We start from the raw sequence: 12,883 nt of genomic DNA, 5'->3' as shown, positions 1-12,883 counted from the left end.
TCAAGAGGAATGACAAGGGTTTCATCTGATAGGCACTTTTTCAGATTAGAGATGTGAAACACGGGGTGTACACTGTTTAGCTCCGCGGGTAGTTGTAGTCTGTAGGCTACAGGACCTATTCGGGCGACGATTTCGAAAGGTCCAATGTATCGCGGGTTCAGCTTTCCCCGCTTTCCGAAACGTATAACCCCTTTCCAGGGTGAGACTTTCAACAATACTAGATCACCGACTTGGAATTCTAAGGGCTTTCGTCGTTTGTCGGCGTAGCTCTTTTTTCTGTCACGCGACGCTTGTAATCGAGCTTTGATCTGCACGATCTTTTCTGTGGTCTCGCGAATAATCTCCGGTCCTGTTATTGCCCTATCCGACGTATGCGTTCTTGCTAGCTGGGTGTCACCTATTTCAGCCCAACATAACGGTGATCTACATTTACGCCCGTACAGTGCTTCGAAAGGAGCCACCTTGATGCTCGAATGATAACTATTGTTATATGAAAACTCGATCGACGGTAGGTGGGTATCCCAAGACTTTCCAAAGTCCATCACACATGCACGAAGCATGTCCTCGAGCGTCTGGATGGTTCGTTCGCTTTGACCGTCCGTTTGTGGGTGATACGCGGTGCTCATATCGAGATGAGTTCCCATGGCCTTGTGGAGCGACTGCCAAAAGCACGACGTGAATCTACTGTCCCTATCCGAGATGATAGATTTTGGCACTCCATGAAGTCTTACAATCTCTCATAGGTACAAACGCGTCAGTCTCTCCATCTTGTAGGATTCTTTGATTGGCAGGAAGTGGGCAGATTTCGTCAGTCGGTCAATTATTACCCATATGGTGTCCAATCCGTCCGACGTCTTGGGCAGCTTGGTCACGAAGTCCATAGAAATTCCTTCCCATTTCCACTCAGGGATTGTCGGTTGCTGTAACAATCCGGAAGGTTTCTGGTACTCCACTTTCACTTTGGCGCACGTAAGGCACTTACCAACATAGGTCGTGATTTCCGCCTTCATGTTAGGCCACCAATAGTGTTGCTTAATGTCCAAATACATCTTGTCTGAACCGGGATGAATGGAGTATCGTGTCTTGTGGGCTTCCTTCATAACGGTCTCCCTAAACCCTCCGATTTTTGGGACCCAAATACGGTTCATGAAGTAGTATACCCCATTCTCTTTGACTTCCAGGTTCTTCTCCATTCCGCGTAATGCCTCGCTAGTTCTATTTTCCGCTTTCATAGCCTCTGCCTGGACTGATGCAATTTGAGTGGCCAAATGAGACTGAATGGTTATCGAGTGTGTTTTCGTACGGCGATTAGAGTACTCCTTCCGACTTAAGGCATCGGCTACTACGTTGGCCTTGCCTGGATGGTACTTGATCTCGCATTCGTAGTCGTTTAACAATTCCACCCATCTTCGTTGTCTCATGTTCAGCTCCTTCTGATTCAAGATGTACTGGAGGCTCTTGTGGTCCGTGAAGATGGTGCACTTTGTACCGTACAGGTAGTGCCTCCAAATTTTCAGAGCGAAGACCACGGCTCCCAGTTCTAGGTCATGGGTCGTGTAATTTACTTCGTGCGTCTTTAGTTGGCGGGACGCATATGCTATCACTCTTCCACGTTGCATGAGAACGCAACCTAAGCCTTGATTCGACGCGTCACAGTAAACTACAAAATCTTCCGTTCCTTCGGGTAGAGATAGCACAGGAGCGCTACAGAGAGCTTGCTTCAAGGTTCGAAACGCAATCTCTTGTTGGTCTGTCCACTTGAATGGCACGCCCTTTTGCGTAAGCAAGGTAAGCGGCTTGGCGATCTTAGAGAAGTTTTGGATGAATCTCCTATAGTAGCCTGCTAGGCCTAAAAACTGACGAATTTCTGTGGGCGTAGTCGGAGTTGCCCATCCTTCCACAGCTTTGACCTTAGAGGGATCCATATGAATTCCGTCTTGGCTAACTACGTGGCCTAGGAAATTCACACTCCGAAGCCAGAACTCGCACTTGGAGTGTTTGGCGTAAAGCTTTTCCGCTCGCAGAGTCTCTAAGATTTGTCGGAGATCTTGGCCATGCTCCTCTTTGCTTCGAGAATAGACGAGGATGTCATCGATAAACACAATGACGAAGTTGTCCAGGAACGGTCGACAGATTCGATTCATTAGGTCCATAAATGCGGCGGGTGCATTTGTTAGACCGAAGGGCATTACAACGAATTCAAAATGTCCGTAGCGGGTTCGAAAAGCGGTTTTAGGAATATCCTCTTCTCGGACTTTGAGTTGGTGGTATCCGGACCGTAGATCTATTTTAGCAAAATAGCTAGCTCCTTGGAGCTGGTCGAATAGATCATCGATTCTCGGGAGTGGGTAGCGGTTTTTAACAGTGAGTTTATTCAACTCTCTGTAATCGATATACATTCTGAAAGATCCGTCCTTCTTTTTGACAAAGAGCACTGGGGCTCCCCACGGCGAGTAGCTAGGTCGGATAAATCCCTTGTCCAGAAGCTCACTGAGTTGGATGGACAGTTCCTGCATTTCGGCAGGAGCCAACCGATATGATGATTTAGCGAGAGGAGTTGCTCCTAGAACTAGGTCAATTCGAAACTCAACCTGTCTTTCTGGGGGTACTCCCGGAAGATCTTCGGGAAACACGTCCGGAAATTCACACGCTACTGGAATGTCTTGGATGTTAGTTTCTTCTTTGGTCTTGTCCACTATGTGAGCCAAGAACGCCAAATTGTTCTTTCGCAAGTGTTTTTGTGCTTTGATGCACGAGATGTGGCGGAGATTCGTACTGGGTTTGTCTCCGTAAATTACTAGGGTTTCGTGATTTGGGAGACGAAGGCGAATGGCCTTCTCATGGCACATAATCTCAGCATGGTGGGGGCTTAACCAATCCATGCCGATAATCACATTGAAACTCCTAATTGATACTGGCATCAGATCTATTCGTAAGACGTGTTGGTTGAGGGTTAGGGTACATCCGATGTAGATCTCCCTAGTGGATTCGGTTTTCCCATTGTCCATTTCCACCGTATAGGTTTCATTTAGCTTCTGGGGTTGTTGTTTTAGTAAATGTTTAAACTTCTCACTTACGAAACTTCGCTCCGCTCCGGTATCAAATAAGATGCATGCATAAGTGTGGTTTAGGAGAAACGTACCGGTCACAACTGCAGGGTCCTGAACTGCATCACTCTGACCCATAGTCAGCATTCTTCCTGCTCCTCTATTTCCTGAGTTGTTGTTGTTAGGGCAATCCCGACGGAAATGTCCCGTCCTTCCACACCCGTAGCAGGTGTGGCTAGGCCCTGCATTATTGCCGCCGGCATTGGTGTTGTTGTTATTGCGGTGGTTATTGTTGTTGTCACACCCCCGAACCAGACGGCGGAAACGTCCGGGGGCTGTCGTGACTCAATTGCATACCATAACATTGAATATATATGAAACATAACAACATTCGTCACCATTCATTAACATAGTACAACCAGTAGTGTTTACATGTCATACATTGTTTAAACATTACATTCCCAAAAATTAATTTGTTCCATTCATACAAAAATAAACTGCAACCGTCACTGAATATGGTTTCCCTTGATTCACTGGTTCCCTGAGAATACAAGTATTTTGAAAAACGTCAACATATGAAATGTTGGTGAGTTCATAAGTAGTGTTTGAAATCGAATGTTTGTATTGTTTGAAAAACCACCAGAAAATCCGATATTTTCTGAAAAGAAAAGCTTTTGAAAACGTTTGTGAAGATCCATAGGTATGCTTGTTTGTTTCTATACTTTTGACAAAAAAATGGTCATTGAAGATGTATGCATTTCAAATCTGTATGTATTAAAAACCCTAGGAAAACCCGATGTTCCCCTAGTCCTTGAATTACATGAAGTTACATTGAAACCATTGCATAACGTATAGTGTCAGTCCCAGGCGACGTTGGAAGGTTCTCGAGCAGGATTATTTACTACAAACCCGCGTTACACAAACGCCCAGTTTATAGTTATACTAACGATTCCCGAAGGCGTCGTCAGTACTAATCGCGTTATCCAATCGCCCTGACTAGGTGTAGTCCCACATCCGAAGAGAAAGAGGACACGAAGGCCTCGATGACTCTATAAATCAGTTGGGGATAATATGCGTGCGAGGGGTCCCCGACCCGCCTCGTAAAATATGCAGACTTTTCTAGCAATACCAAGGACCCTTGGGGACCAGTGGTATACAAGCCATTGAAAGTCCCTCTACGTTGTGCCAAGTCGGTGAAACTCAACACCTCGTAGAAAAATATGCGTCTTCGGGCCTTAAGATCAGGTCATTGGGCTAGCTAGGCCCAACAAGCAAGATTTTACACTTTTGGGGCCCGAAGATGGTGCGTAGACGTCTGTGCACACTCGTATGTATATGTATTACCAAACGTTACTTGTATGAATCGTAGTGTCGTAGTGTTAGTAGTTGTAGGTTTCTATTGACTCGAGACCGAGCCAATTCGTTTAACAACGACTTTTGGAGTTGTAATGTATTGTATTTCGTCGATATTCGCGGTGCCATTATTTGATCGAATTGTATATATTGAATTAGCCTTGAAATATTTCTGTTTTCAGCCCCTCATTGTTTGTAAAATTTACGTTTTCAACCCTTTTATTAAATACTTCCCGGTTTGGTCCTTGAACTAATTTTCTTGACATTTTAACCCCAAAAATTATTGAAATTAATATTTTTCAGCATATTTTTCATAGAAAACAGTTTAAGTCCCTGAAAATGCAGTTTTCTCGGTTTTAATCCCTTCTTTTCGCAACTTTGACAATTTTGGCCCAAATTGGAAATTTTTTGCAAGTTTGGTCCTTTTTATTTTAAAAAGCATTTTAAACCTTTGAAAAGGGTTTGGAACACTTATAGTCCACTTTTTTACAGAAAATCACAGTTTTAGCCCTCCAAAACAGAAAAATTCGCATAATGGGCCTCATTGGGCCGAAATTTTCATTTTTAGCCCATTAAGCTTGAAATTCATGTTTTTAATCCTCTAATTAAGTGTATTTCCAGAAATTGATTTATGGAAACTGTTTTGGCACACTTCATCCATCAGAATCTGTGAAATGTCAATTTGGGCTCTTAATTTTGTATTTTTCACATTTTTGGCCCAAAATTTGTGTTTTTAACCCAAAGAAAATTATTACTAAACCACTTAGCCATTTTTCTTGAAACACTTTGTATGTAGAAATATGTTTGAAGCTAAAATCATAAAACATAAGTTATATCTCGGTTTTGAGGGGTTTTGTGGCTAGATCCAACATTAAAACACATAAAAGCATACATATAAGCATGGAAATCATACAAGGCATACAAAACACATATAGATCTACACATTTACTTGTATTCCCCCCCCCCCCCCCACAAAACTCATAAAAACAGAAAATAGGGGGTATGAAGCTCACCTTGGGGGTAGTTTCGGTTCTTGAAGAAAGTTTGGAAGAAATGAAGTGATTTTTGGCCTTTGCACTCCTTGATGAACCTTTCGAGATTATGGGGTTTCTAGAGTGCAAGATCATGATTTTTGCATGGATTAGGAAGAGATTTTTGATAAATAAGGAATACAAGTCATAGATCCAAACAAAACCTTACCTTAGATGATGATTTTTGTGGAAGAACTTACTTGAATGCTTCCCTTTTTTTTCGAGATTTTGGATGGAGAGGGAGAGATGTTCTTGAGTGATCTAGAGAGGATTTGTGATAGATTTGTGGTGTGTGAGGGTGCTTGTGGCCGAGAATGAGAGAGGAGAGAAGGAAGAAGTGATTTTGAAGTGATGTTGCATGGATACATGGACTATATTGCATGGATACCCTATGGACAATAATGAGGTGGCATGGTAAAGTCAAACCCTCCTCTTGGGCTTGATGTGGGCCGAAAACATGGAAGGAAAAGGAAATTTTTGGGCTTTTTGCTCCCAAGCCCTATATTAGTGTTAATTAGGGTGTGTTTTAAGTCTAAAGGAGTGTGGTAGGATTTTTTTATATTTTTATTGGACTAGTTTAGGTTATTCATGCATCAAGGCTTTCAATTCATTTCATTCTAGGCCCAATATGGACCAAAATGTTGAAATAAATAAGTGTGGGTCCAATTAGAGCCCAATTAGGGTTCTAAGCCCATGATAGTCTAATTGGAAGCTTATTGGTCCATTTGGATCCAATAGGGGAGTCCTCATCCAAAATGGACTTAAAAAGGACTTTTAGGGTCTCCAATTGTTTAATGACTATTTGTAGTACTTGTATAATGTATTTACTTGAAGTTTTTGATTCACATTAACTTGAATGTATAGATTACATGGCTCAAAATTTCCAGTTGTGACATCATCCCCCCGTTAGAGGAAATTTCGTCCCGAAATTCTGTTTGAAAGCTAGATTTGAGAATGCTAGAATAGGTGAGGGTACTTCTGCTTCATTTGATCTTCGCGTTCCCACGTGAATTCTGGCCCACGCTTTGCGTTCCACCGTACCTTCACGATCGGGATGCGACTCTGCTTAGTACGCTTCACCTCCCTGTCCATGATTTCGATTGGTTCTTCGACGAACAGGAGATTCTCATTGATTTCGATTTCGTCAAGAGGAATGACAAGGGTTTCATCTGATAGGCACTTTTTCAGATTAGAGACATGAAACACGGGGTGTACACCGTTTAGCTCCGCGGGTAGTTGTAGTCTGTAGGCTACCGGGCCTATTCGGGCGACGATTTCGAAAGGTCCAATGTATCGCGGGTTCAGTTTTCCCCGTTTTCCGAAACGTATAACCCCTTTCCAGGGTGAGACTTTCAACAATACTCGATCGCCGACCTGGAATTCTAAGGGCTTTCGCCGTTTATCAGCGTAGCTCTTTTGCCGGTCACGCGATGCTTGTAATCGAGCTTTGATCTGGACAATCTTTTATGTGGTCTCGCGAATGATTTCCGGTCCCGTTAATGCCTTGTTTGACGTATGTGTTCTTGCTAGCTGGGTGTCACCTACTTCAGCCCAACATAACGGTGATCTACATTTACGCCCGTACAGTGCTTCGAAGGGAGCCACCTTGATGCTCGAATGATAACTATTGTTATATGAAAACTCGATCAACGGTAGATGGGTATCCCAAGACTTTCCAAAGTCTATCACACATGCACGAAGCATGTCCTCTAGCGTCTGGATGGTTCGTTCGCTCTGACCGTCCGTTTGTGGGTGATACGCGGTACTCATATCGAGATGAGTTCCCATGGCCTTGTGGAGTGATTGCCAAAACCGCGACGTGAACCTACTGTCCCTATCCGAGATAATAGATTTTGGCACTCCATGGAGTCTTACGATCTCTCGTAGGTACAACCGCGTCAATCTCTCCATCTTGTAGGACTCTTTGATTGGCAGGAAATGGGCAGATTTCGTCAGTCGGTCGATTATTACCCATATGGTGTCCAATCCGTCCGACGTCTTGCACAGTTTGGTCACGAAATCCATAGAAATCCCTTCCCATTTCCACTCAGGGATTGCCGGTTGCTGTAACAATCCGGAAGGTTTCTGGTACTCCACTTTTACTTTGGCGCACGTAAGGCACTTACCAACATAAATAGCGATTTCCGCCTTCATGTTAGGCCACCAATAGTGTTGCTTGATGTCCAAATACATCTTGTCTGAACCGGGATGAATGGAGTATCGTGTCTTGTGGGCTTCCTTCATAACGGTTTCCCTAAACCCTCCGATTTTTGGGACCCAAATACGGTTCATGAAGTAGTATACCCCATTCTCTTTGACTTCCAAGTTCTTCTCCATTCCGCGTAATGCCTCGCTAGTTCTATTTTCCACTTTCATAGCCTCTGCCTGGACTGATGCAATTTGAGTGGCCAAATGAGACTGAATGGTTATCGCGTGTGTTTTCGTACGGCGAGTAGAGTACTCCTTCTGACTTAAGGCATCGGCTACTACGTTGGCCTTGCCTGGATGGTACTTGATCTCGCATTCGTAGTCGTTTAACAATTCCATCCATCTTCGTTGTCTCATGTTCAGCTCTTTCTGACTCAAGATGTGCTGGAGGCTTTTGTGGTCCGTGAAGATGGTGCACTTTGTACCGTACAGGTAGTGCCTCCAAATTTTTAGAGCGAAGACCACGGCTCCCAGTTCTAGGTCATGGGTCGTGTAATTTACTTCGTGCGTCTTTAGTTGGCGGGACGCATATGCTATTACTCTTCCACGTTGCATGAGAACGCAACCTAAGCCTTGATTCGACGCGTCACAGTAGACTACAAAATCTTCTGTTCCTTCAGGTAGTGACAGCACAGGAGCGCTACATAGGGCTTGCTTTAAGGTTCGAAACGCAATCTCTTGTCGGTCCGTCCACTTGAATGGCACGCTCTTTTGTGTAAGCAAGGTAAGCGACTTGGCGATCTTAGAGAAGTTTTGTATGAATCTCCTATAGTAGCCTGCTAGGCCTAAGAACTGACGAATTTCGGTGGGCTTAGTCGGAGTTGCCCATCCTTCCACAGCTTTGACCTTAGAAGGATCCACATGAATTCCGTCTTGGCTAACTACGTGGCCTAGGAAATTCACACTCCGGAGCCAGAACTCACACTTGGAGAGTTTGGCGTAAAGCTTTTCTGATCGCTGCATCTCTAGGACTTGTCGGAGATGTTGGCCATGCTCCTCCTTGCTTCGAGAATAGACGAGGATGTCATCGATAAACACAATGATGAATTTGTCCAGAAACGGTCGACAGTTTCGATTCATTAGGTCCATAAATGCGGCAGGTGCATTTGTTAGACCGAAGGGCATTACGACGAATTCATAATGTCCATAGCGGGTTCGGAAAGCGGTTTTAGGAATATCTTCTTCTCGGACTTTGAGTTGATGGTATCCGGACCGTAAATCTATTTTAGAAAAATAACTAGCTCCTTGGAGCTGGTCGAATAGATCATCGATTTGTGGGAGTGGGTAGCGGTTTTTGACAGTGAGTTTGTTTAACTCTCTGTAATCGATGCACATTCTGAAAGATCTGTCCTTCTTTTTGACAAAGAGCACCGGAGCTCCTCACGGCGAGCAGCTAGGTCGGATAAATCCCTTGTCCAGAAGCTCACTGAGTTGGCTGGACAGTTCCTGCATTTCGGCAGGAGCCAACCGATATGGTGATTTAGCGAGGGGAGTTGCTCCTGGAACGAGGTCGATTCGGAACTCAACCTGTCTCTCTGGGGGTACTCCTGGAAGATCTTCGGGAAACACGTCCGGAAATTCACACGCTACTGGAATGTCTTGGATGTTAGTTCCTTCTTTGGTCTTGTCCACTATGTGAGCCAAGAACGCCAAATTGTTCTTTCGCAAGTGTTTTTGTGCTTTGATGCACGAGATGAGACGAAGATTCGTACTGGGTTTGTCTCCGTAAATTACTAGGGTTTCGTGATTTGGGAGACGAAGGCGAACGGCCTTCTTGTGGCACATAATCTCAGCATGGTGGGGGCTTAACCAATCCATGCCGATAATCACATCGAAACTCCTAATTGATACTGGCATCAGATCTATTCGTAAGACGTGTTGGTTGAGGGTTAGGGTACATCCGATGTAGATTTCCCTAGTGGATTCGGTTTTCCCATTGGCCATTTCCACCGTATAGGTTTCATTTAGCTTCTAGGGTTGTTGTTTTAATAAATGTTTAAACTTCTCGCTTACGAAACTTCGCTCCGCTCCGGTATCAAATAAGATGCATGCATAAGTGTGGTTTAGGAGGAACGTACCGGTCACAACTGCGGGGTCCTGAACTGCATCACTCTGACCCATAGTCAGCATTCTTCCTGCTCCTCTGTTTCCTGAGTTGTTGTTGTTAGGGCAATCTCGGCGGAAATGCCCCGTCCTTCCACACCCGAAACAGGTGTGGCTAGGCCCTGCGTTGTTGCCGCCGGCATTGGTGTTGTTGGTATTGCGGTGGTTGTTGTTGTTGTTCTGGTTGTTTCCCTGACTCTGGTTCTGAGAAGGATAAGTCCTGCAGAACCTTGCAGTGTGTCCCCTTCGGTTGCAACTGATGCAATGGAACTCCTTACATTCTCCATGGTGATGGAAACTGCACTTATTGCACTTGGGAGCATTACCGGAATAGGGTCTTGAAGCATTTGAAGCAGCTGAGGCTGGAGCATGTGGTGTGGCTGGAACCGGCGTAGTAACAGCGTTAACTGCCACTGTTTGCTGCTTTTTAGAGGTCTCGGGGCCCTGACGCCCCTTTCTCTTGTTGTTCCACCCTTTCTTACCATCACCCTCCTTTTTCTTCTCAGTCTCCACTGGCTTCTCGCCCTTCTTGTTGTTATGATCGTATAGCCTCTTTGCCAATCTCTTCGCACTGTCAAATGTTTCAGGGTTTGCAGCTATCACATTCCCTTGAATGGGGGATGTCAGTCCCCAGATGAATCGTTCGATCTTCTTTCCTTCTGATGTGATCATACCTGGGCACAACAGAGATAGTTCGCTGAATCTCGATATGTAAGCATCGATGTTCCCATTCTGCACCGTGAGATTCCATAGTTCCTGTTCCATCTTCTGTATTTCGCCTCGGGGGCAGTACTCAGCCGTTAACATCTCTTTCATTTCTACCCAGGGTATAGAGTTGGCGACAGGGAGTGTCATAGCTTCTATGTGACCATTCCACCAAGTGAGTGCTTGATCCACAAAAGTGCAGGCCGCGAACTTCACTTTCATCTGCTCGGGGCACTCGCATATCTCGAATACCGACTCTACCTTCTCGATCCATCGCTTCAGAGCGATCACTCCTCCAGTGCCGTTGAAAGTTCGGGGTTTGGCGTTCGCAAAATCCTTGTAGGTGCACGTTTTAGTGAGTCCTTGGTTCGTCCCGTTGTTCGAACTTCCGGAGCCTTGACCATTGCCTCCTCCGTTGTTCCCTCGGTGAAGTTGTGCCATAGCTGCTGTGACCGCAGCAGACACGGCTGCCTGGAAAGCAGTGGAGTCAACTTCGGGCGGGATTGGTTCGGGATTTCGGCGAGTAGCTGGGCGAGGCATCTTTCTGTCATGAAACGGAAAGATGTTGAGTGTACGTGGTTTCTGTGAGGTTGTGATCCTACTAACTAGGTGCATGGTGCGAACCTAAACATTACTACTATCGGGCATACAATCATAATATCTCAACACATAACAACTGGTAATATCATAACAAAACACACAAAAGTTTATTAATATTATCCGCATTTAGTACAAGAAAATTTTGCTCGTAGGAGCATACATATGTAACACTAATCCGACAGCATAACGGCTCCATGAGTAGTGTAGTCACTTAAACATAGAGCCGGAGTACATAACATAGTTCCTAATAACCTACTATGATAAGTCTATCCCTAACCGCGATGAGCTGCATCAGGAGGTGGTGCCGAAGTCATATACCGAAATGTTGTGCCAGTAGTTGTGCCATCTCTGCCATGTCTCCTATAACCTCATCCCTCTCATGCTCTGCTTGCACTGCCCGAGCCTCCATCGCATACAGCTGTTGTCGCAGTGCGGCGATCTCAGCTTCGAGGGAACGGTTCTCTCTTGGGGGGTTCGCTGGTGGAGCAGGGTGATCTAGTCGTGCCTCGTCCTCGCATGGCTGGACGGGGTCCTGGTCCCTGACCTGGCCGTCTTCGTCGTCATCGTCGAGCTCTCCAAATTCGTAGTCAGTGTCTATGTATTCATCGGGTCTGACATCGTGTGCTTCCCCTGGATTCTCTCCTGGCTCATCCACAAGCATCCCGTGAGCTACTAAGGCCTGATGAAACTGGATACCCTGCTGCTCCTCCTCAGGCTCCTCCTCCTCCTCTAGCCACCCGTTGTTTCCCTGATTAGGGAAGTAGGGGTCTCCAGGGTGATGAAAACCAGCCATGCTGTCTGCGCGAGTACGTAAATATGCTAACATTATCCTAGGATGCTACGACTATTGTACAGACTAAGCAGACATTCTCTTTTTGGGTGATAAGAGTATAGTTTTAGGTTCCCTGGCTATCCCGATCTCATCAAGACGTGTGTTAGTTTTACCTTGGAGAGAATGTAGTTGATCAGGTTACATTCACTCCTTGGTATCACTAAGAACAGTCCCGAATTAACCGAGATACCAGTGTTATTGTTGTTTGATTCGGTGTTAGATTCTTATCCCTAACGCAAGCAAGTGTGGTTTATTTACTTGTTTTGTTCAGAGTTATGTTAGTCCCTCTTTTTGGTTTATAGTTGCATATCAATGTATGGCTCGACATGCTAGTTCACTATAAACAAAGCTCTGATACCAACCTGTCACACCCCCGAACCAGACGGCGGAAACGTCCGGGGGCTGTCGTGACTCAATTGCATACCATAACATTGAATATATATGAAACATAACAACATTCGTCACAATTCATTAACATAGTACAACCAGTAGTGTTTACATGTCATACATTGTTTAAACATTACATTCCCAAAAATTAATTTGTTCCATTCATACAAAAATAAACTGCAACCGTCACTGAATATGGTTTCCCTTGATTCACTGGTTCCCTGAGAATACAAGTATTTTGAAAAACGTCAACATATGAAATGTTGGTGAGTTCATAAGTAGTGTTTGAAATCGAATGTTTGTATTGTTTGAAAAACCACCAGAAAATCCAATATTTTCTGAAAAGAAAAGCTTTTGAAAACGTTTGTGAAGATCCATAGGTATGCTTGTTTGTTTCTATACTTGTGACAAAAAAATGTTCATTGAAGATGTATGCATTTCAAATCTGTATGTATTAAAAACCCTAGGAAAACCCGATGTTCCCCTAGTCCTTGAATTACATGAAGTTACATTGAAACCATTGCATAGCGTATAGTGTCAGTCCCAGGCGACGTTGGAAGGTTCTCGAGCAGGATTATTTACTACAAACCCACGTTACACAAACGCCCAGTTTATAG

This window comes from Lactuca sativa, chromosome 8 (assembly GCF_002870075.4).
Source record: "Lactuca sativa cultivar Salinas chromosome 8, Lsat_Salinas_v11, whole genome shotgun sequence".
Taxonomy (NCBI): Eukaryota; Viridiplantae; Streptophyta; class Magnoliopsida; order Asterales; family Asteraceae; genus Lactuca; species Lactuca sativa.
The sequence above is the reverse complement of the archived record's forward strand: the minus strand, read 5'-3'. Positions refer to the sequence as shown.